Genomic DNA, 22,186 nt, shown 5'->3' with positions numbered 1-22,186 from the left:
GCTATTCTATTCTACAGAGTTTGGACAAATAAGTAGTGATAACTTGAAAAGTGTCTATATTACAGAGGAGGAAGTACTGGATGTCTTAAACAGTAGCAAGGTGGATAAATCCCTGGGACCTGATCAGGTGTATCCCAGAAATTTGTAGAAAGCTAGGAAGGTGTTGGCAGTGCCCCTCCCTGAGGTATTTATATCATTGTTTGTGACAGATGAGGTGCTGGAAGATGGGTGCCATTATTTAAAAAAGGTGGTAAGGAAAGGCCAGGGAACAAGAGAACAGTCAACCTAACGTCAGCGGTCGGTAAGTTGTTGGAAGGGATTCTGAGAGACAGTATTTACATGTATTTGGAAAGACGAGGATTGATTAGGGATAGTTAACATGGCTTTGTGTGTGGGAAATTCTCTCTCTCTAACTTGATTGAGTTATTTTGGAGATGTGACAAAGGTGATTGATGAAGGCAGACTGTGGACGTTGTCTATATTGACACTGAACCATGTTCCACAAAGCAGACTGGTTAGCAAGGTTAGATAACATGATATGTTCGGTGAACTAGCCATTTGGATGCAAAACTGGCTTGAAGGTAGGAGGCAGAGGGTGGTGATGGAGGGTTGCTTTGTGGACTGGAGGCCTGTGAGCAGCATTGTCCTGCTGGAATGGATATTGGGTCCTTAAATAAATGACTTGGATGTGAATATATGAGATATGGTATGTGGGTTTACAGAAGTTGGAGGTGTAGTGGACAATGAAGAAGGTTAGTTCAGAATGCAACAGTATCTTGACCAGATGGGCCATTGGAGCGAGGAATGGCAGACTGGGTTCAATTTAGACAAATGTAAGCTGTTGGATTTTGGAAAGGCAAATCAGAGCATGACTTGTACACTTAATGGTAAAGTCCTTGGGAATGTTGCTGAACATAGAGACCATGGAGTGCAGGTTCATTATTCCTTGAAAGTAGAGTCGCAGGTAGACAGACGAGTGAAGGTGGTGTTTGACATGCTTATATTTATTGGTCAATGCATTGAGTTCAGAAGCTGGGACATCAAATTGTGGTTGGACAGGACATTGATTAAGCCATTTCAGGAATTATGTTTTAAGTTCGAAATTCCCTGTTTTGGAAAGGATGTAGTGAATCTTGAAAGAGTTCAGACAAGATTTACAAAGACTTTGCAAGGGTTGGAGGATTTGGGCTACAAGGAGAGGCTGAATAGGCCAGGGTTAATTTCCCTGGAGAGTCAAAGACTGAGAGGTGACTTCATGGAGATTTATAAAATCATGAGGGGCATGGATAAGGTGAACAACCAGGGTGTTTTCCTCCCCAATTAGGTGGGTTCAAAACAAGATCACATTGGCTTACGTTGAGAGGGCAAAGATTAAAAACGGATCCAAGGGGCAAAGTTTTCAAGCTGTGTGTGGTGTATGTGTGGAATGAGCTGCCAGATGAAGTAGTGGATGCTGATACAATTACAACATTGAAAGGCATCCGATTGGGTACATGAATAGGAGGAGTTTCCAATGATACAGACCAATAACTGGCAAATGGGGCTCTGTTTGTTGAGGATTCCGAGTTGTCATGGACAAATTGGACCAAAGGTTTGTTTCTGTGCTGTACATCTCTATGACACTAATAAATGAAAATAAGATGTGTTCCTCTTTTGTGGAGAGCTAGTAGAAGCACAGATCATTGTTCTTGGAGCTGAGAAGGTTAAGCAGTGATTTTGACCAGGTGCAAATTTGTTTCTAGGATATCTAATCTGCAGAGAGAGGGGAATTGTTAACAATGTCGCAATCTTAGTAGCTATTTTCAGGTAATTGGCAAATAATGTGAATATGCTGGACACAGACTCAGCAGTTATTCATAAACATATTTAGAATTTTACTTTTTAAGGGAAGATTTGGGGGGCTATGGGCAAATAGGAAGGGAATTGGGACAGATTTGCAGCATCTCCAGAGGGAGAGGGTACATCCCAAATGGGCTGAATAGCCCCAGCCCCTGTGCTCTGTGATACTGCCCCATTGACTGTGAATGTTGAAGCTCATCCCAGGGCAGAGAGAGGGAGGATCCCACCACTCACCTCACAATGGGCCCTGATGATTGATGTCAGCGCAGGCCAATAGGGGGCAGAGGGCAGTACTGGAGGACCAGGTCGTACCAGTTTGTCCTCTAACCAATCGGAGTGAATGAGGGCATCCTCAAGGCTGGAACTAAAGAAAGGCACATATCGCAGAGATCTGAGAAACTGGAGGACATGAGATAGGGAGCATTCTGTGGCTGGTGAGGAATTATATAAATAAGGAAGAGTTGTGAGGCTGGATGAAGTGACAGTGATCGGGAGAGTTGAGGATGGAGGAATTTAGAGTTAGTGAGGATTAGAGTCCTAATGTTATACAGCAAGGAAACAGGCCCTGTGGTCCAACCAGTCCATGCCGACCATAATTCCAAACTGAACTAATTGTACCTGCCTCCGCTTGGTCCACATCCATCCAAATATTTCCTAGTTATGTACTTATCTGAAGGTCTTTTAAATATTGTAATTGTATTCACAGCTACCACTTCCTCTGGAAGTTCATTTCACACGTATAATTTTTTTTAAAACCCTAATGTCTTTTCTCAAATCTTTCTAATTTCTTCTCAAAATGAATGCACCCGAGTTTTGAATCTCACTCTTCCCCCAGCTATTCACCTTATCTACACTCTTTCTGATTTTGTAAACCTCTAATAAGGTCACCCCTCAACCTCGTGCACGCCAGTGAAAAAAATTCCCAGCCTATCCAGCCTCTCCTTGGAACACAATCCCTCCATTCATGGAAACATCCTGGTAAATCTCTTCTGAACCTGCTCCAATTTAATAACATCCTTCCTATAACAGCACAACCAGAACTGGACAGAGTATTCCAGAAGTGGCCTGCCCAACGTCCTGTACATCCTCAACATATAGTCCCAACTCCTGGACTCAAAGGTCTGAACGATGAAGGTAAGTTTGCTAAGCACCTTCTTAACCACCCTGTCTACATGTAACACACACTTCAAAGACGTGAAGCCCTCGGTCTCTTTGTTCCCATATCACTACTCAAGGCCCTACTTTTATTGAGTGTAAGTCCTGCCTTCGTTTGTTTTGTCAGGATGTTATATTTTTCATTTATTCCAATCCAAACCATTTTTGAGTATAAAGGCAGTAGGAGTATAATTAAGAGGGGAATCAGGAGGCAAAAAAGGGGACGTGAGATAGCTTTGGCAAATAGGGTTAAGGATAATCCAAAGGGCTTTTGTAAATACATGAGGAACAAAAGGCTAACTAGGAAGAAAATAGAGACCCTCAAAGATCAGCAAGGCAGCCATTGTGTGGAGCTGCAGGCGAAGGGCGAGATAGGAAACAAGTATTTTGCATTAGTGTTTACTGTGAAGAAGTACATGGGAGATATAGAATGTGGGGAAATAAATGGTGACATCTTGAAAAATGTCCATATTACAGAGGAGGAGGTGGTGCTCAATGAGCAGCTAAGGAGCTGGTGCAGGGGAAAAGGATTCACGTTTTTTGGATCATTGTGATCTCCTCTGAAGTAGAGTTGACCTGCATAAGAAGGATGGATGGTACCTGAATTGGAAGGTGTCTAATATCTAGGCAGGGAGACTGGCTGGTGATACTCGGGAGGCATTAAACCAGTGAGGGAGTGGGTGTCAACCCAAGAAGATAGTGAGAATAGAGGTATGTCTGAGGCTGGTACAGTTCAGAAGTCAAATAATCAAGGCAGGCAAGGGCAAGGCACAAAATGAAGTCGGACTGAGCAGTTGCACTGCATTTACTTCAATAGAAGAGGCCTGACAGGGAAGGCAGATGAGCTCAGGGTGTGGTTTTGAACATGGCACTGGGATATTATAGCAATTACAGAGGCATCACTCAGGGATGGATAGGACTGCCAGCTTAATGTTCCAGGGTATAGATGCTATAGGAAGAATAGAAAGGGGGACAAGAGAGGAGGGGAGTGGCATTTTTGATTCGGGATAGCATCATGTTTTTGCTTAGGGAAGATATTCCTGGGAGTACGCCCAGTGAAGTTTTTTAGGTGGAACTAGAAAGTAAGAAAGGGATGATCACCTTATTGGGATTTTCTGCAAGGATTTCGTCCGGGTGCTCTGGTTCCCTCCCACGGTCCAAAGATGTGCAGGTTGGGTGGATTATCCAGGTTGAATTGCCCACAGTGTTCAGGGATGTGTAGGTTGGCTGGCCCTGGGAAATGCAATGTTACAGGGGGAGGTTAGGAGGCTCTCCAGGTCAGTATCAATGTGATGGGCTGAATGACCTACTTCCACACTGTTGGGAGTCTCTAATAATTCTACTAGTTTTAAAATAGTTACAGAAAACAATATACAAGATCTAAACGTTAAGGTTCTGAATTGGACAAAGGCCAATTTTGATGGCACAAGGCAAGAACGTTCATCTGGCCCCTCAAGCCTGCTCTGCCATTCAATAAGATCAGGGCTGATCTTTTCATGGCCTCAGCTCCACATTCCCGATCTCTCACCACTACCCTTAATTATTTTCCTGTTCACAAATCTACATTTTGCCATAAAGGCATTCAAGTTGATAACGTCAAATGCTGCACTCGGCAGGGAATTCCACAGATGCACAACCCTTTAGCTGAAGAAAGCTCCTCCTGAACTCAGAATAAATCTGCTCCCCCTTATTTTGAGGTAATACTCTGTAGTTTGACCCGCCCCCAGTGGAAATAGCCTCCCTGCTTCTGTCTTATCTGCTCCCTTCATAATTTTATTGTTTCCTCTCCAACCTCCCATTCTTCTAAATTACAATGACTATAGAACCAGTTTTCTCAATCTCTCCACATACACCAACCCACAACTCCCAACTCAAACTAGTGAACCTCCTCTTTACTCCCTCCAGTGTCAGTACATACTTTCTGAAGTAAGGAGACCAAACCTGTACACAGTACTCCAGGTGTGGCCTCCCCTGTAGAGTTGCAGCATAACCATCCCTCTAGCAATGAAGGACAATATTCCCTTCACTGCCATAATTACCTGCTGCACCTGCAAACCAACTTCCTGTGATTCATGCACAAGGACACCCAGCTCCCTCTGCACAGCAGCATGCTGCACGTTTTCACCATTTCATCCTCAGTTTGCTGTGAGTCCGACCAAAATGGATGACCTCACATATCCCAACATTGAACTCCATCTGCCAGATCCTTACCCACTCACTTAACCTATCTGTATCCCTGTGCAGACTGACAGTGGCCTCTGCAGACATTGCTCGACCTCATCTTTGTATCAAATATGAACTCTGACACCGTACACTTGGTCCTCAACTCCAAAACATTTGTGTAAATTGCAAACAGTTGTTGTGCCAACATTAATCCAAACACCCGTTTATTCCCATTCTTTATTTTTTGTTGGTTAACCGATCCAGTATCAATGATAATACATTACCCACAATGCCATGCATTTTTACCTTATTCAGCAGCCTTTTGTGTGGCAACTTGTCGAATACCTTCTGGAAATCCATGTACACCACATCCACCGAGTCCACCTTGTCCAACGCACTCGTCGTATCCTCAAATACTTCCAGTAAATGCGTTAAACGTGACCTGCCTTTCATGAACCCATGCTGTGCCTGCTCAATGAGACAATTTCTACCCAGATATCTCACCACTACTTCCTTGAGAGATTCAAGCATTTTCCCCACTACAGAAGTTAAGCTAACGGGTCCTTTTTGATAGATAGTGGCACCACATTTGCAGCTTCCAGTCTGTCAAAACCATCCCAGAATCCAATAAATGTTAGTGAATTATCACGAGGTGTATTTGTTACTCCCCACCCCACCTTCTCCCCCCACCCCCACCCCCACCCCCACCATCTAGTGAATTATCACGAGGTGTATTTGTTACTCCCCACCCCCCCTTCCCCCCAACCCCCCACCATCTCTTTTAGTCCCTGGGATGCATTCCATCAGAGCCTGGATACCCATCTACCTTTAGGCTGTTGTTATCTTTCCCAACATTACCTCTTTACTGAGAATGATTGCTTCTGTCTCCTCATCTGCCATTGCCTCCATAGGCCTGCGACAATGAGAGTACACAGACAGTATGTTCCTGTTAAAGCCAAGGCTGGTAGGTGTAGAGAATGCTGCCTGACGAAAGATATTGTGGGCCTGGTCAAGAAAATGAAGGAGGTATATGGCAGGTACAGAGAGCTGTGTTTGTGTGAATCCCTAGAGGAGTATAGGGGCAGTAGGAGTATACTCGAGGTAAACCAGGAGGGCAAAAAGGGGACATGAGATAGCTTTAGGAAATAGGCTTAAGGAGAATCCAGAGTGATTGTACAAATACACTAAGGACAAACGAGTAACCAGGCAGAGAATAGGTACCCGCAAAAATCATCAAGGCTGTCTGTGGAACAGCAGGAGGTGAGAGCAATTCTGTTTGAGCGGAGAGGTTTTACAAACAAAATGTGCACATCGGAAAACACAAATTTGAACGTCCCAGTCTCGTTTTTTCAGTAAACGGGGAATTGCCTCAGTGTGGCTGCAGGCATGAGTGCGCGCCGCCATCTTTATTCGGGGAAAGAATTCTCTGTACACGTGTGGAGCCACCATCTTTGTAGGGGGCAAGGTGCAGCCAGGTGCATGTGCAGCCTCTCTCTGGTACAGAGTCATTGGGCAGGATTTACACAGAGCACATTCAAACTCAGAGAAATGGATGTTTATTTCTGGATTTTTTTCGTTATTCATTTAAATAATTTGGTATCGTAAATGAGTTTACAGGTCATACAAAATTGGTGGGGTGTGGATAATGAAGAAGGTTACCTCAGATTACAATAAGATATTGATCAGATGGGGTTTAATTTAGGTAAATGTGATGTGCTGCATTTTGGAAAAGCAAATCAGGGCAGGACTTGTACACTGAATGGCAAGGCCCTGAAGACGTTTGCGCAACAAAGAGAGCTTGGACTGCAGGTTCATAGTCCTTGCAAGTCAAGTTGCAGGCAGATAGGATGATGAAGAAGGTGTTCAGTGTATTTTCTTTTATTGGTTAGAGCATTGAGTATAGGATGTGGGAGGTCATGTTGCTGTACAGGACATTCGTTAGGCCACTTTTGGAATATTGTGTGCAATTCCGGCCTGCCTCCTATCAGAAGGGTGCTGTGAAACTTGAAAGGTTTCAAAAAAGACTTACAAGGATGTTGTTAGGGTTGGAGGATTTGAGCTACAGGGTGAGGCATAAAGTACAAAGATGCTCCGGTGTTAGAATCATGAAAGTGTTGGCCCCTTAACAGCGCATCAATGAATATTCATGGGCTATGCATATACCTACATGAACACAGGCCACTCACAATATGAACACCTATCTCCCTCTCTCTGCCTACATTCCTTGTCTATGTGCCCTTTCCTGCTTCCCTTGTAACATTGTGGGTCTGATTACCCTCCCTGACTGCAGCTATTCCCCTGTGTTTCTGTGTTTGCCTCAGCTCTCATGGCCCAATTCAGAATGTGGTTAGAATTATCTCCCACTGAGAGTCCCATGTTTATAATTACAGTTAAATAGGGTCCCATGTCATCTTTTAAATACATCAAACCGATTTCATCATCACAGGTTGGGGTTTGGTAATCCCCCATGGTCCTTACATACATCAGGCTTCCTTTCTGTATGATCCTCGATATCACCCTTTTGTCTCTGAGTCACCAAAGTTATTTTAGCCCATTCAGCCTGTCCCCTCCCCAGTGTGTCCCTGTAATATCTGTAAATGCCTGGAGCCACTGATCGGCTGTGCATTGGGGGAACCGACTCTCCCCCTCACCCTCTTATTGCAGGGACAGATTCTGCTGTACACGTCAGGGCATCTTGGGCTGAGGGAGGGTCCGTACATCATTTTCGGTGAGACTGTGTACATATACTAATTCATCCATATTGTCCCAATAAGGCCCATTATTACCAATTCTCTGTCAGGCTGGGTGTTCATTCACCAACATCTGTCGTTCAGCTGGATAAACGGTTCAGGTTTCGTTTCTGTCAGTTCCCCTTGTTGCTCCCTACTGTCTGTCCAAGTTTGAGCTTTGATGCACAGTGGAGCCATAGACAGGGCCTTCTGGGTCTTATAGGGCGGTCGGTCATCCCACCCATTGTCGTCCCTCTGTCCATACGTGGCTGCTTCACCATCTAACCCGTTCCAGTCAGTGTCACCATCCTCACTGCCTTCTGAGGAGAGCGGGGCACTAGGTACCTCCCCCACTGTAACTACCACCTGGCCCTTTGGCTTTAAGGCCTCACGTCTGAGAGCCACCACCTTCACTTGTTCCTGTTTCCCATAATAATGTAACACATCCTGTCATTCCTGGAATAAAACAGAGCAAAATGTAAATTTGGTTTGACTTGGAATATTAATAATTTGACATTCACTTTGACATATCTATAGAGGTGAGAATTGTACTGTGATTATTTAAGTGAATTTAACATGATCATACAATGAATATAACTCTGATAATCAACGACAATGAATGAACTGAATAATATGTGATTATTTGTACCAGTTCTTGCATTGAAAATTCAATTTTATTTTAATGCTTGTCACCCATTACACCGTGGGCATTGTTATTAGGGAATAAAGTAATGGAAGGATATCAGAGAAAATAAATAGACTTTAATTTTAGCTTCACTGCAATAATGAACCAAAACAATATTTGGAAATATGGTTAAACTACATAACAAAGTTTCCAGTGTCATTATTGACATGAAAACTATTTTAGTTTGCAAGTTGTTTTGCTCTAAGAATAATTGGAAATGAATTGTGATTATGAATTGACCATTTAAAATATATTTTGAAGAGAATAGTCAGATATATTTTTTGGAGGAAACTTAGGAAAGGAAATAAATATGTATGCATTGGTATTAATAGTTTTAAAATGTTTGGAAGTTGACTAGAATTATTTAATCGAGAGAGGCTGCGTGATTATTAAGACTAATTCACCTTTTTCATTTCATTGTTGGTTTCCCTAGAATCTGTTGTGGTGTAATCTGTTGTGGTGTAAGCTCTTGTGTGCAATGGACTGTCACTAATAGCTTAATTAACCTGCGAGTCTCAGATCAGGTTTCCTTTGTCTGTAAGTCAGTCTGTAAGTGCGCGACACACCTGCTTTTCTGAAGGGAAACAGAGACTCTTTTCAAAGGAAATAAGTGGCAGTTCTCACTGAGAATGATTTCTACCACACACCATAAGCAGGGAAGTGTTTTTCTGAAGAATTTCATTGTCTATCTACAAACTGATGGTGTGTTTGTCATATACCTGTGTTTGTCAGTTTGTGGAGGATTCAGCACCTTTGTTTTGAGCTAGTTTTATACAAGTAGTTGGTTCATTCTGTCTTTGCCAAGAATGTTGTTTACTTTCCCCTTTTACTGTGATTCTGCAGGTTAGAATATTCTGAGAGTCAGTAATATTCAATAACTGAACATTGAATGATTTTGACTCTAACAGAGCAGTCGCCTTGTTTTCAGCTAATTATTCACTTTCCATTTCCTGGTTGTGTTGAATGTTACAGAAACAGGCTCTGAGCAATGTTTCCATTCACTTGTGTTGGAGTCACTGACAGCCACGTGGTCAGTCAGTTTCAGGCTGATGGATCAGTTTCTCTGTCCTATTAGATGGTGGTCACTTGCTCAGTTTCCGATGGCTCACCTCAGTGTCAGTCCATCAGCTGCTGAAACCCTCCATCCAGCATTTGTTCCCTCTCACAGTGACTACTCCAACACAGTCCCAGCTTGTCTCCCACATTCACCTCCACATCCTCATGATCACCTCAGATTCTACTGTCTGTGTCCTTAAAGCAAGTCACGTAAGACATCTCCCTCCATTTTAACCTCATCGACATTATGTTCAGAAATATGATTTCAAAATTTGGTTCACTGCTTTTAAACCTACCCATGCCTTCACCCTGTCCTCCCAGTGTAGTTCCACACCTCCCTGAGGGAGCTGCACTTATCCAATTCCAGCTGCATGAGAGTTTCTTGTTTTCATCTCCTCCCTGTTGGTGGCTTTAGTTTCAGCTGCTTTGAACCTAAACTTGGTAATTCTCTTCCCCCAATCCCTTCAACTCTCCTCCATTCTATCAGCACTCCTTTATTTAATCCAGTTTGATCAAGGTTTTGGTTTCCACCCGTAAAACTGTCCCTTTGTAGCTCGGTAACAGCCTCGTGTTATCATTGCTGAACTGTTAATCCAGAGACCCAGCGAATATTCTGGGGACCCTGATTCAAATCGCATTACAGCAAATGTGGACCTTGAATTTAATAATCATCTAAACTTATGGGTCTGTTGATGACCATGAAACTATTATTGATTGTCAGGAAAAACCCATCTGTGTCACTGATGTCCTTTAGGGAAGGAATCTGCCATCCTTACCTGGTCTGGCCTGCATGTGACTCCTGACCCACAGCAATATTGTTAACTCTTAAATGCTCTCTGGGTAATAAATGTTGCCCTAGCCAGTGGCGCCTACATCCAGTGAATGAATTTTAAACAAAGCTCTCAGTCTGGGATCATGTGAGAAAGAAGCAGAAGGTGACCATTATGCCCCTTGAGCCTGCTCCACCATTCAAGAAGACCAAGCCTGATCTGTTCGTGATTTTTATTCCATCTTGCCCCAATGCCCCTTAACACGAATCTATCAACCGGTGTCTTAAAAATACTCAGTGAATCCACCTTCTGGGGCAGAGTTCCAAAGTTGCACAGCCTTCTGAGAGGAAACAAATTTCATTATCTATGTCCTGAAAGGGTGAAGCCAATTTTAAAGCAGTTCCCTCTAGTTCAGGAATGACCCACAAGAGGAAATATCCTTTCCACATCCACCTTATCAAACCATGCAGGATCTTATATACTTCAGTCATGTCACCCCTCACTCCAACTGAAACAAAACCAGCCTGTCCAACCAACCCACATTTTATTTCTGTCATGCCGGTATGAGTGGGGTTGAAATGTTGTCTAATCTTTATTATGCAGTGAATGTGTTGCTTCACTGTGTGGGTTTCAAGAATCAACATGAGCCATACTAGCTTTCCTGTCTCACTGTATTACATATAGCTTACATCACTGTAGTGTTTCCATGCCTCCCTACGTTGTCTAATGAAAAGGAAGGAGAGATAGATTGAGAGAAGTTGTTTGAAAATTTGTTGTCGTCAAAAAAAATTTGGTCTTTTTGTAGAGATTGCATTATAATTGAAATAACCAGTTCGTTAAATATTACTGACAAAATAGTACCAACAATTTACCAATGACTGAGGCCAGGATTAATACCCAGTTATTTCCCTTCTTTTTCCTTACTCCCTTCTTGTGGTTGGGGGTTATATTAGCAATGTTCCTGTCCTCTGGGACAGTCCTTGACTCCAGTGATACCGGAAAGCTCACAATTAAAGCCTCCACTATCCCTTCAGCTATCACCTTCTGGGGCGTGGTCCATCTGTCCAGGTAATAGATCTATTTTCAAATTTTTCAATTTTTTAGCATTTTCTCCTTGGTGACTCTTAAATGCTCTCTGGGTAATACATTTTGCCCTAGCCAGTGGCACCTACATCTAGTGAATGAATTTTAAACAAAGCTCTCAGTCCTGGGATCATGTGAGAAAGAAGAAGAAGGTGACCATTCGACCCCTCGAGCCTGCTCCACCATTCAATAAGACCAAGCCTGATCTGTTCGTGATTTATATTCCACACTCATCTCTGTTCCACCGCCACCCGCCCCACCCCCACCCCCGCCACCCCCGCCACCCCGACTGTCCCTGAAATTTTGGGATATTATTTGTGTCTTCCACCATGGAGACTGATGCAAAGTACTTATTCAGTTCCTTATCCATTTCTTTGTTCCCCATTACTATTCTTCCAGCCTCAATTTCCAGCAGCACATGTCCATTTTCGCCTCTCTTTTGAACTTTATGTAACTAAAGAAACTCCGGCAATCATGTTTTTAATATTACACACTCGCTTTCTCTCATGCTTAATCTTCTTTCTCCTTATGTTTTTTCTTCATTGTTCTCCATTGTTCTTTTTTGGCTTCCCATTTCACTGACATCCCACTGCCCTTTGCCATGTGATATGTTGCTTGTATGCTTTCCCTGACTTCCCGAGTCAGCCATGGTTGCCTCACCCTCCCTGATCCATGCTGCTTTTTCCTCGGGATGAATTTTTACTGTGTCACCCGGACACTCCCAGAATCCCTAGCCATCACTGTTCCACTCTCTTTCCTGCTTGACTCCTCTCTCAGTCAATTCACTCCAGCTTCTCCCTCATGTCTCTGTAGCTGCCTTTATTCAGCTGGAATACAGTTACATCTGATTCCATCTTCTCCCTCTCAAACTGCCGTGTAAATTCTATCATATTATGGTCCCTGCCTCCTCAGTGTTCATTCACGTTAACCTCCCTTATCAAGTCTGCCTCATTGCACAACACTAAATCCAGAATTGCCTGTTCCCTAGTGGGCTCCACTGCAACCTTCTTCAAAAAGCCATGTTGCAGAGATTCCACAAATTCATTTTCTTGCAATCCACTATCATCCTGATTTTCCCAGTCCCCCTGCATATTGAAATCCCCCCGATCACTGTAACCTTACCTTCCTTACATGCTTTTCCTATCTCCTCATGTAACTTATGCCCAAATCCTGACTATTGTTTGGAGCTCTACAGATAACTCCCATTATGTTTTTTTTAACCTTTGCGGTTCCTCATCTCCACCCACACAGATTCTACATCATCTGAGCCAATGTCATTTATTGCTCTTGACTTAATTCCATTTCTTACTGTTCACTAACCCCAGCCTCTCTGCCCACCTGCCTGCCTTTTCATTTGGATGTGCATTCTTGGATATTTAGCTCCCAGAAAGCTTCAGCCTTATCTTTTGCACTGATGTGTTCAGCTCTTCCATCATTGATGATGGGAATATTTGTAGAACCTCCTTTTCCGGTGAGTTGTTCAATTCTCCACCACCATTCTCGACTGGATGTGGAATGAATGTAGAGTTTAGGTCTGATCTGTTGGTTGCTGCATCGCTCAGCTCTATCTGCAGGTGGGACCTGTCTCCAAAACGACTGTGCTGTGGTAACCGACACTGACATGGACTGTCTCATTTTCTTCTTCAATCCAATCAAGCGAGCTATTGCATTTTATTCCCTCCGTTTTCCGATCTTAATAAATATCCAATCAATTTCAGAGCAAAATGCTTTCAAAATATTGAATCAATTTATTTGTTTAGATACTAGCACTAATTATCAAGTCATTGCCTTGACAATAATTGCATAATAATTTAAATTAGTTTTGCTAACAGGTATATTGTGGTTCATATATCAATTTAATTTATTGACTCTTAGGACAAATAGTATAACATTTTCTTTTTTCAGAATTCTAACAACAATTATTAAGTCATCAGCATTACAATAATTACACAAAGCTTTAACTTATTCTGGCTAACAATTACAGTGAATTTCATATTTGAAAATAATCTAGTGTTCCCTTGTACTAATACAGTAATATAAAAATCCATTTTCTTTCAGATCATCACACATACAAAAGAATCAATGATTTCTGATACAACACTCGTTGTAAAAATCTGACTTTTTTCTCATTAAGAGTCATCGAGTCATAGAGGCATACAACATGGAAACAGACCCTTCACTCCAACCCATCCATGCCGACCACATTTCCCAACACAATCTAATCCCACCATATCCCTCCAAACTCTTCCTATTCATATACCAATCCAAATGCCTCTTAAATGTTGCAATTGTACCAGCCTTCACCACTTCCTCTGGCAGCTCATTCTATACACTTACGACCCTCTGTGTGAAAAAGTTGCCCTGTAGGTCTCTTTTATATCTTCCCATCTCAACCTAAACCTACCATCTTTAGTTCTAGACTCCCCGACCCCAGAGAAAAGACTTTGCCTACTTACCCTATCCATGCCCCTCAAAATTTTGTAAATCTCGATATGGTCACGCCTCAGCCTCCAATGCTCCAGGGAAAACAGCCCCAGACTGTTCAGCCTTTCCCTGTAGTTCAAATCCTCCAACCCTGGCAACATCCTTGTAAGTCTTTTCTGAACCCTTTCAAGTTTCACAACTTCTTACCGGTAGGTAGGAGGCCAGAATTGCACGAAATATTCCAACAGTGGCCTAACCACTGTCCTGTACAGCCCGAAACATGACCTTCTGACTTCTGTACTCAATACTCTGACCAATAAAGGAAAGCATACCAAACGCCGCCTTCACTATCCTATCTACCTGCGACTTCACTTTCAAGGAGCTATGAACCTGCACTCCAAGGTCTCTTTGTTCAGCAATACTCCCAAGGACCTTACCACTAAGTGTATAAGTCCTGCTAAGATTTGTTTTCCCAAAATGCAGCACCTCGCATTTAACTGAATTAAACTCCATCTGCTACTTCTCAGCCCATTGGTCCATCTGGTCCAGATCCTGTTGTAATGTGAGGTAGCCCTCTTGGCTCTCCAGTGCACCTCCAATTTTGGAGTCATCTGCAAACTTACTAACTATACCTCTTATGCTCGCATCCAAGTCATTTATATAAATGTCAAAATGTAGAGGAACCATCACCGATCCTTGTGGCACTCCACTGGTCACAGACATCCAGTCTGAAAAACAACCCTCCACCACCACCCTCTGTCTTCTACCTTTGAGCCAGTTCTGTATCCAAATGGCTAGTTCTCCCCATATTCCGTGAGATCTAACCTTACTAATTAGTTTCCTATGGGAAGAACGCCTTACTGAAGTCCATATAAGTCGCATCTACTGCTCTGCCAAAATCAAACCTCTTTGTTACTTCCTCAAAAAACTCAAGCAAGTTTGTGAGATATGATTTCCTACGCACAAAGCCATGATGACTATCCATAATCAGTGCTTGGCTTTCCAAACACATGTACGTCTGGTCTCTCAGGATTTGCTCCAACAACTTGCCCACCACCGAGGTCAGGCTCACTGGTCTATTGTTCCCTGGCTTGTCCTTACTGCCCTTCTTGCCCTAACGTTGGCACCAGGTTAGCCAAAGTCCAGTCTTCCGGCGCCTCACCTGTGACTATCGATGATACAAATATCTCAGCAAGAGGCCCAACAAACACTTCTCTAGTTTCCCGCAGAGTTCTCGGGTATTCCTGATCAGGTCCTGGGGATTTATCCACCTTTACCCATTTCAAGACATCCAGGGTTTCCTTCTCTGTAATCTGGACATTGTGCAAGATATCACCATCTATTTCCCGACAGTCTATATCCCTTCCATATCCTTTTCCACATTAAATACTGATGCAAAATACTCATTTAGTATCTCCCCCATTTTCTGCGGCTCCCCACAAAGGCCGCCATTTGAATGACCTCGGTAACTTCAAATTTATTAATTTTGAAAACCTTAATTACTTTTCCCTGCAATAATTCCTGTTTATGTCCACACATAGCTCAGTCAAATAGCAAGGTGAGATTTATCATTATTCTAATGTTCGCTAATAGAGCTTTGAAAATCTATTTGTTGCTAATATGTAATAACTGTTCAGTTCAGTACATAGAACATCGAACAGTACAACACAGTACAGGACATTTGGTCCATGTGCTAACCTTTTATCCTCTTCTAAGATCAAACTAACCTATATTCCCTTCATTTTGCTATCATTCATGTACGTAGCCATGAGTTACTTAGATACACTTACTGTATCTGACTCTACTACCACTGCTAGGAGTACATTCCGCACACTCATCACTCTGTAATAGGAACCTACCTCTGACATCTCCACTAAGCATGCCTCCATTCACCTTGAAATTATGCTCTCTTATGATAGTCATTTCCACCTGGGAAAAAGAGTCTCTGGTTGTTCACTCGATCTAAGCCTCTCATCACTCTATCTAAGCCTGTCTGTCAAGTTGCCTCTCATCCTTCTTTGCTCCAATGAGAAAAGCCCTAGCTCCTTCAACCTTTCATCAGAAGACGTGCCCTCTACTTCAGGCAGGATCCTGGTAAACCTCCTCTATGAGGGATCTATGGACATGGACTCCAAGATCCCTCTGTTCCTCCACACTGCCAAAAATCCTACATTTCATTCAATAGTCTGCATTCAAATTCAAAATTCTAAAATGAATCTCTTCACACTTTTCCAGGTTGAACTCAATCTCCTACTTCTCAGCTCAGATCAATGTCAATGTCCCGTTGAAATCTTGAAACACAGTTTAAAAGACAAATCAAATGAGTCCTAGATGAGTGTTCGCTACAAATAAACCAATGGAAGGTACATAGAATTCAGGAAGAGCTGACCTATTTGAATGATTAAACAATTCCTCTAGAAAACACAGTAACTAAATCTTTCTTACAATTCAGTAATCCTGCAACTAGATTATACTTCTCAGTTTACATATCTTAATGAATATCTAATTAATGTCTGTGTAAACTGCTGGAAAATGTTTAATCATTTCATTTGTTAAAACGCCACCGTTAATTATCACATCGCTGTCACAATAAGTGAACTCGATTTTAATTATTGACTGAGGTCAAGTGACCTGTGGCCCGAAATTGAATGTTTGAAATTCACCGACAGCCACAGAAATCTGATCGAAAAGAAACCTGCTCAAATGAAATCAAACAGAGCCAGCATCATTCAGCTCCAGAAAAGAGGTCACAAAAGTTCCGGGGATCCAGTGACAACCAGCCTGAGAGTTGTGTATTCGAGGGGTTTAACCAGATTTTCTGGCATCTTGGCTTCCAGCCAGTTCCTGAGCATAGCACGCCTCTCATGGGAAGGAAAACAGTGAAGGATGTTTGTACCAACCCACTGGATGGATCGAATACAGCTCATGATCATCCTCAAAATTTTGTCACAAGATTATTAATCATTTGCCAAATCATGCAAAATAGCCCAATGCTACTGAAATCAAATTACTCTTAATCACTGCACATAAAACCAAACGATGGTCTTCAAGGTCACCTAATCACTGTTCACTGAATATCTCTTTGTAATAATCTTATTTTTCCCAGGATGAATAACCACAACAAACATCACCATAACACCCCATCCAAAGATATGCAATAGGCACCTTCTTATAATTTACACACATCTTTCTCTGACCAATAATCACCCTTCATCATTAATAGATGAGCAAGCTAATACTGACATTTATTGAGATGAAGAAATTCCTGAATATTACTAATGTTTGTGATAGGTTTCTCGACTATTCATCACAGCAAAAGTGTAATTATGGCTCACTGTATTTGTAGCTGCAAGCATTTGCGCATAACCGATTATACATTTTTTCAGAGAAATTTTGAAAATAATTGTGCGACAAATACTGTTGCCTATTTTTTGCTGTGATACCCACATTCCTTATCTATTTATTCTCTTCCCAACTCTGACTCAAATTTGTAAATATTGATGATATGAAAAATTCCATGAAATTATTCTTTTTGGGAAGAAATGTAAAGCAAGAAATTCTTGAATAACTGAGAATTATGAATGACAAAACAATGATAATTAATAATCACTGAATGTCTAATATGTTTTTTGTCAATCTACCAAAAAAGCAATTTAATCTTCATGTCTCTGATCTCAATAAAAAGTCTAATCAACATTAGAGCAAAATAATTTTAAAATATCGAATCATTTAATTTGCCAGAGTACTAAAATTAATTGTAAATTCATTGTCACTCCATTAACCAGACGGTAATTCAGTTAAATCTTTGTGACAAGCATCGTGAGATTCCCATTTTAGTTTAATATGTTATTTCTTACAATGAAAAATGTAGTCATTCTATCCAGGTTAAAACATCCACAAACCAACCAATGAAACATAGTAAATATGTTATCTCTTCTTGATGTGAAAACACAAAGTAATCATGGAATTAATATGAAACCTTAAGTCATGTCAGATTGCTATTCTACCCTAATAATTACTGTTCATGTCTACACTTTACACAGTTGCACAGTAAAATCAGATTTCTCACCAATTTAATGTTTGACATTAACTGTTTTTCAGACTAATTGTTGCTTATATCCAATATTTAATAATAGTTCAATCCAGTACATTCATCCCAAAGTGTAGTATCATGTTTCCATACATTGACTTGTGTAAACACATTGCACTGTACAGTTTTGCAATCATAGCAAATGCTGATTTTTATTGTAATAGTGCAATGCTAGTTGATTTTTAGTTCAATAATGGAATTCGTGTTGATGTTTATTTTAATCCTGTTTCATTTGCTTTGATTATATTTCAATTCCATACGAACATGCATTTTAATTTAAATGATTACACTAAAAGCTACATTGTGTTTCTTGCTAAAAAAAATTTTAAAGTTCCCATTCCACTTTCTTTTGTGAGAAATGAAGTTACCTACATCTCTTGTTCAGGTCAACAAACACAATAACTTTTGAATTCTTGAAAGTTGTACCCCTTTTTTTTAAAAAAAAAGGAAAGTATCTTTTAGCTGAAATATCACGTCAAGAGATTTTTTGCTTTTTCAGATCATGTGCCCTGCAGAAGTGTTTTTATGTTCAATTTGTTACAACAAACAGCTGCTTTGGAACTGTTGATTTTGTTTTAATGTTTATTACAACATTACTTATTAATGTTCAATAATCACAAAATCATGCAAATTGATTTTCTATCAAATGTCATTGACTGTATCTTGTGGTCACTCAGATATTCACTTTCTTTACCAATAATTTTCTTCCAAATTCAGGTACTAATGTTTCAACATTGATCAGGATAAAATCACATAAATTAAAAATACATGTTTCTACAATTAATTGAATTGAATGAAATGCATTACTGTATTTTTTGCGAGAAATGAAGTTACCTACATCACTTGTTTAGTTCAACAAACACAATAACTTTTGAATTGTATTGTCTGCATTTTTCATCAAAAATAAATTATTTTCAATAATAACTGAATGGCTCATTTATTGTTCCCAGTCCATCAATCTCGCGACTATATTTCAGTTTTCAGTTTACTGAGCATAATGAACGTCTAATCAACATCAGAGCAAAGTGTTTTTAAAATATTGAATTGATTTATTTGTTCAGATTACAGCATTTATTTTGAATTCATTAGTCTTATAATAATTGCAGAATAATTTGTTTGTGTTTCTAACGTGATCCACATTTTAATTTAATGTATTGTTTAATTTAATCCACTGTAACAATATTGTTGTTTTCAGGTCAACTATCCCACAATGGAACCAGTGATTTTGCATCCAACATATTTTGAAAGTATCTGACTTTTACTGATTTGAATGATCGCATTAATCTCAGCCGTAGAAATTCAGGGAACTGCAATTACATTTCACTGCAATAATTCTTGTTCATGTCTACACATTGCACAGTCACATTGCAAAATTAAATTGCTCCTTCTTCTAAGTGCGTAGATAGATTTTCAAAATTCTAATTTCTCATAATTGTTCAGTTCAGTAAGGGGTATAAATGTGCAATAATGGCTCAGTGCAAGAACTGTTGTGAAGATATTGCAGTGTACAATCTCACAATCATTGTAAAGATCAATTTCTGCTTTAACCATGGAAACATAGTTGAATTGATTTAATTATATTTCACTTCAATGTTCATATTCATTGTGTTTTTAATCACAATAAGAGTGAACTATTTTACATGACAAAATTAAAATTCATTCCACTTTATTTCTGGACACAAAACAGAATTAACACACGCTCGTTCTCTCCTTTACCAATCACAGTCAACTTTGAATTGTAGAATGGTAGATTGGCACAGCACAGAAACAGCCCATTCAGCCCAACTTGGCATGCTGGCCAGGTTTCCTAAACTAAACTCGTCCCATTTTACTGTGTTTGTTCCATACTCCTCTGGATGTTTTCTATCCATGTAACTGTCCAAAAGTCGTTTACATGTTGTAATTGTACCAGCCGCTGCCCCTTCCTCTCACAGCTCATCCCATATGTGCCAAACATATTGTACGAATAAAATTGCCCGTCAGATCCCTCTTCGATCTTTCCCCTCTCAATTTAAATATTATTTACACTGTAGAATCTTTAATACTGCAAAGTTGATAGGTATTTAGAAGCAGCATAATCCCCTTTATATTTTAATCAGTGACCTAAAGCCAATAAAGTGCAGATATTGTGGTCATAGCAATGAACAACAGATACAAGTTGAGGAAATGTTGGATTGAAAAGCAATTCAATAGACACCTAGATATGTTCTAACCAACTCACAGAGGTGCTTTGACACATCTCTGTTGAAGGTGGGAATTCAACCCATGCCTCCTGGTGTATTAGTACAGACATTACCAGAGCGCTCAATAATGTTCCCATGCAGGATGGGCAGGACTATAATCATATACTTACTATGGTTACTCAATGGGAAACTGCTCAGATATTTATTGTGATAATTGGACTAGGATTGTATTAGACAGTTCAGTGTGTAATGGACCAATTAAAATAATTAGTAATTTCTAATACTGATGGACCGAAGCGACATTGATCTCAATGAAATAAAAATGTCACGATAGTCAAATAATTCGATATGTTTGAAACAATTATTCATATACAGAAATTAAAATTAAACTGCTTTGTAATGCATATGAATTGGAAATAAAGAATTAGTCATTCAATGTGACTACTCAGCGAAAGACAACTTCCCTCATTTTCACAAAATTGTGATTTCTAAGAATTCAAGTTTTACTGTAATAGAACAAACATTTCGGGTGTAGGTTTGCTCGCTGATTTTTAGGTTTGATATCCAGACGTTTCATTACCTGGCTAGGTAACATCATCAGTGGCGACCTCCAAGTGAAGCGAAGCTGTTGTCTCCTGCTTTCTATTTATATCTTTCTCCTGGATGGGGTTCCTGGGGTTTGTGGTGATTTCATTTCCTGTTCGTTTTCTGCGTGGTTGAGCGATGGCATCTAGATCCATGTGTGTGCTTATGGCGTTGTGGTTGGAGTGCCAGGCCTCTAGGAAATCTCTGGCATGTCTTTGCTTAGCCTATCCCAGGATAGATGTGTTGATCCAGTCGAAATGGTGTTTTTTTTTCATCCGTGTAAAAAAAACACATTTCAACTGGGACAACACATCTATCCTGGGATAGGCTAAGCAAAGACATGCCAGAGAATTCCTAGAGGCCTGACACACCAACCACAACGCCATAAACAAGCACAGAGATCTAGATGCCATCTGTCAACCCCGCAGAAAACGAACACGAAATGACATCACCACAAAACCCAGCAATCCCACCAAGGAGAAAGATATAAATAGAAAGCAGGAGACAACAGCTTCGCTTCACTTGGAGGTTGCCACTGATGATGTTACCTAGCCAGGTAATGAAATGTCTGGATATCAAACCTACAGCTCAGCGAGCAAACCTACACCCTAAACCTCAACCTGAGGTATAAACCGTCACAAACCTTGCGAGAACAAACATTTGTTAATTCTGTTTTGCGTACGGAAGAAATACATGAAATTGAAATGATATTTAGCATGAAAACAGTTAGTTCTTATTGTAATAATCAGAAAACAGAAATGTTGGCATTGAAATGAAAAACAATCAGGACAAGAATGCAAAAAACGGTGGCTACTGGAAATCAGAAACAAAATCAGAAATTGCTGGAAAATAGTTCAGCAGATCTGGCAGCATTTGTGAAGAGAAATCAGAGTTAATGCTTTGGGTCCAGTGACCCATCTTCAGAATGCATTTTTGCTCACAGTCAGTTCAATCCAACTAAGCTTCCACACTTCAAACTATTTTTGGTAAGATTAAGAGATTGTAGAGTGCAATACGTTTTGCATCAGTTGATGTACTGAGCCGTAATTCCTCATCTAAAGTTGGAGATATTAGATTTCAACAATGATTACCGGTTTGTTAATTGCAATAATTAGTTTTAAAATGGCTGATAGCAAATTTAAGAATGATGAGAAAACCCTTATTGCAATGTAATTGTGCAATATGTTGGAAAGAACTGAAATATTTATGTGAAAAATAGTTAGCCACTTCTTAATTGATAAGGCTGATTAATATTCCTTCCATTAATATGAGAATTCAAATGAAAGAAAACGAGATAGTTATTATGAATTTTGGATGAGAAACCATTGGTGGATTGCAGGTCTGTTGACCTGAAAAGAAAGTTAATATTTCATTATGATACTTGCAATCAGAAATAATGGATTAAACTGAAATGTGAATCGCCT

General features: G+C 40.4%; 1 long non-coding RNA gene across 6 annotated transcripts in view; it reads left to right on the top strand.

The window, feature by feature from the left end:
• The window catches only part of LOC140487216 (uncharacterized), a 45,775-nt gene extending 26,696 nt beyond the window's left edge, over positions 1–19,079 (top strand). For 2 of the 6 annotated variants that reach the window (XR_011962777.1, XR_011962775.1), the window contains exons 6-9: positions 2,869–2,973; positions 11,351–11,465; positions 16,140–16,267; positions 16,574–19,077. This is a non-coding gene — a long non-coding RNA (uncharacterized lncRNA). Of the gene's footprint in view, positions 1–2,868; positions 2,974–11,350; positions 11,466–16,139; positions 16,268–16,573 lie in introns of all 6 variants that reach the window. The other 4 variants (XR_011962776.1, XR_011962773.1, XR_011962774.1 and 1 more) reach the window with 4 other exon arrangements.
• Positions 19,080–22,186: the final 3,107 nt, after the last annotated feature.

Source organism: Chiloscyllium punctatum, chromosome 16, assembly GCF_047496795.1.
Source record: "Chiloscyllium punctatum isolate Juve2018m chromosome 16, sChiPun1.3, whole genome shotgun sequence".
In the NCBI taxonomy this organism is placed as follows: domain Eukaryota; kingdom Metazoa; phylum Chordata; class Chondrichthyes; order Orectolobiformes; family Hemiscylliidae; genus Chiloscyllium; species Chiloscyllium punctatum.
The sequence above is the reverse complement of the archived record's forward strand: the minus strand, read 5'-3'. Positions and strand labels throughout refer to the sequence as shown.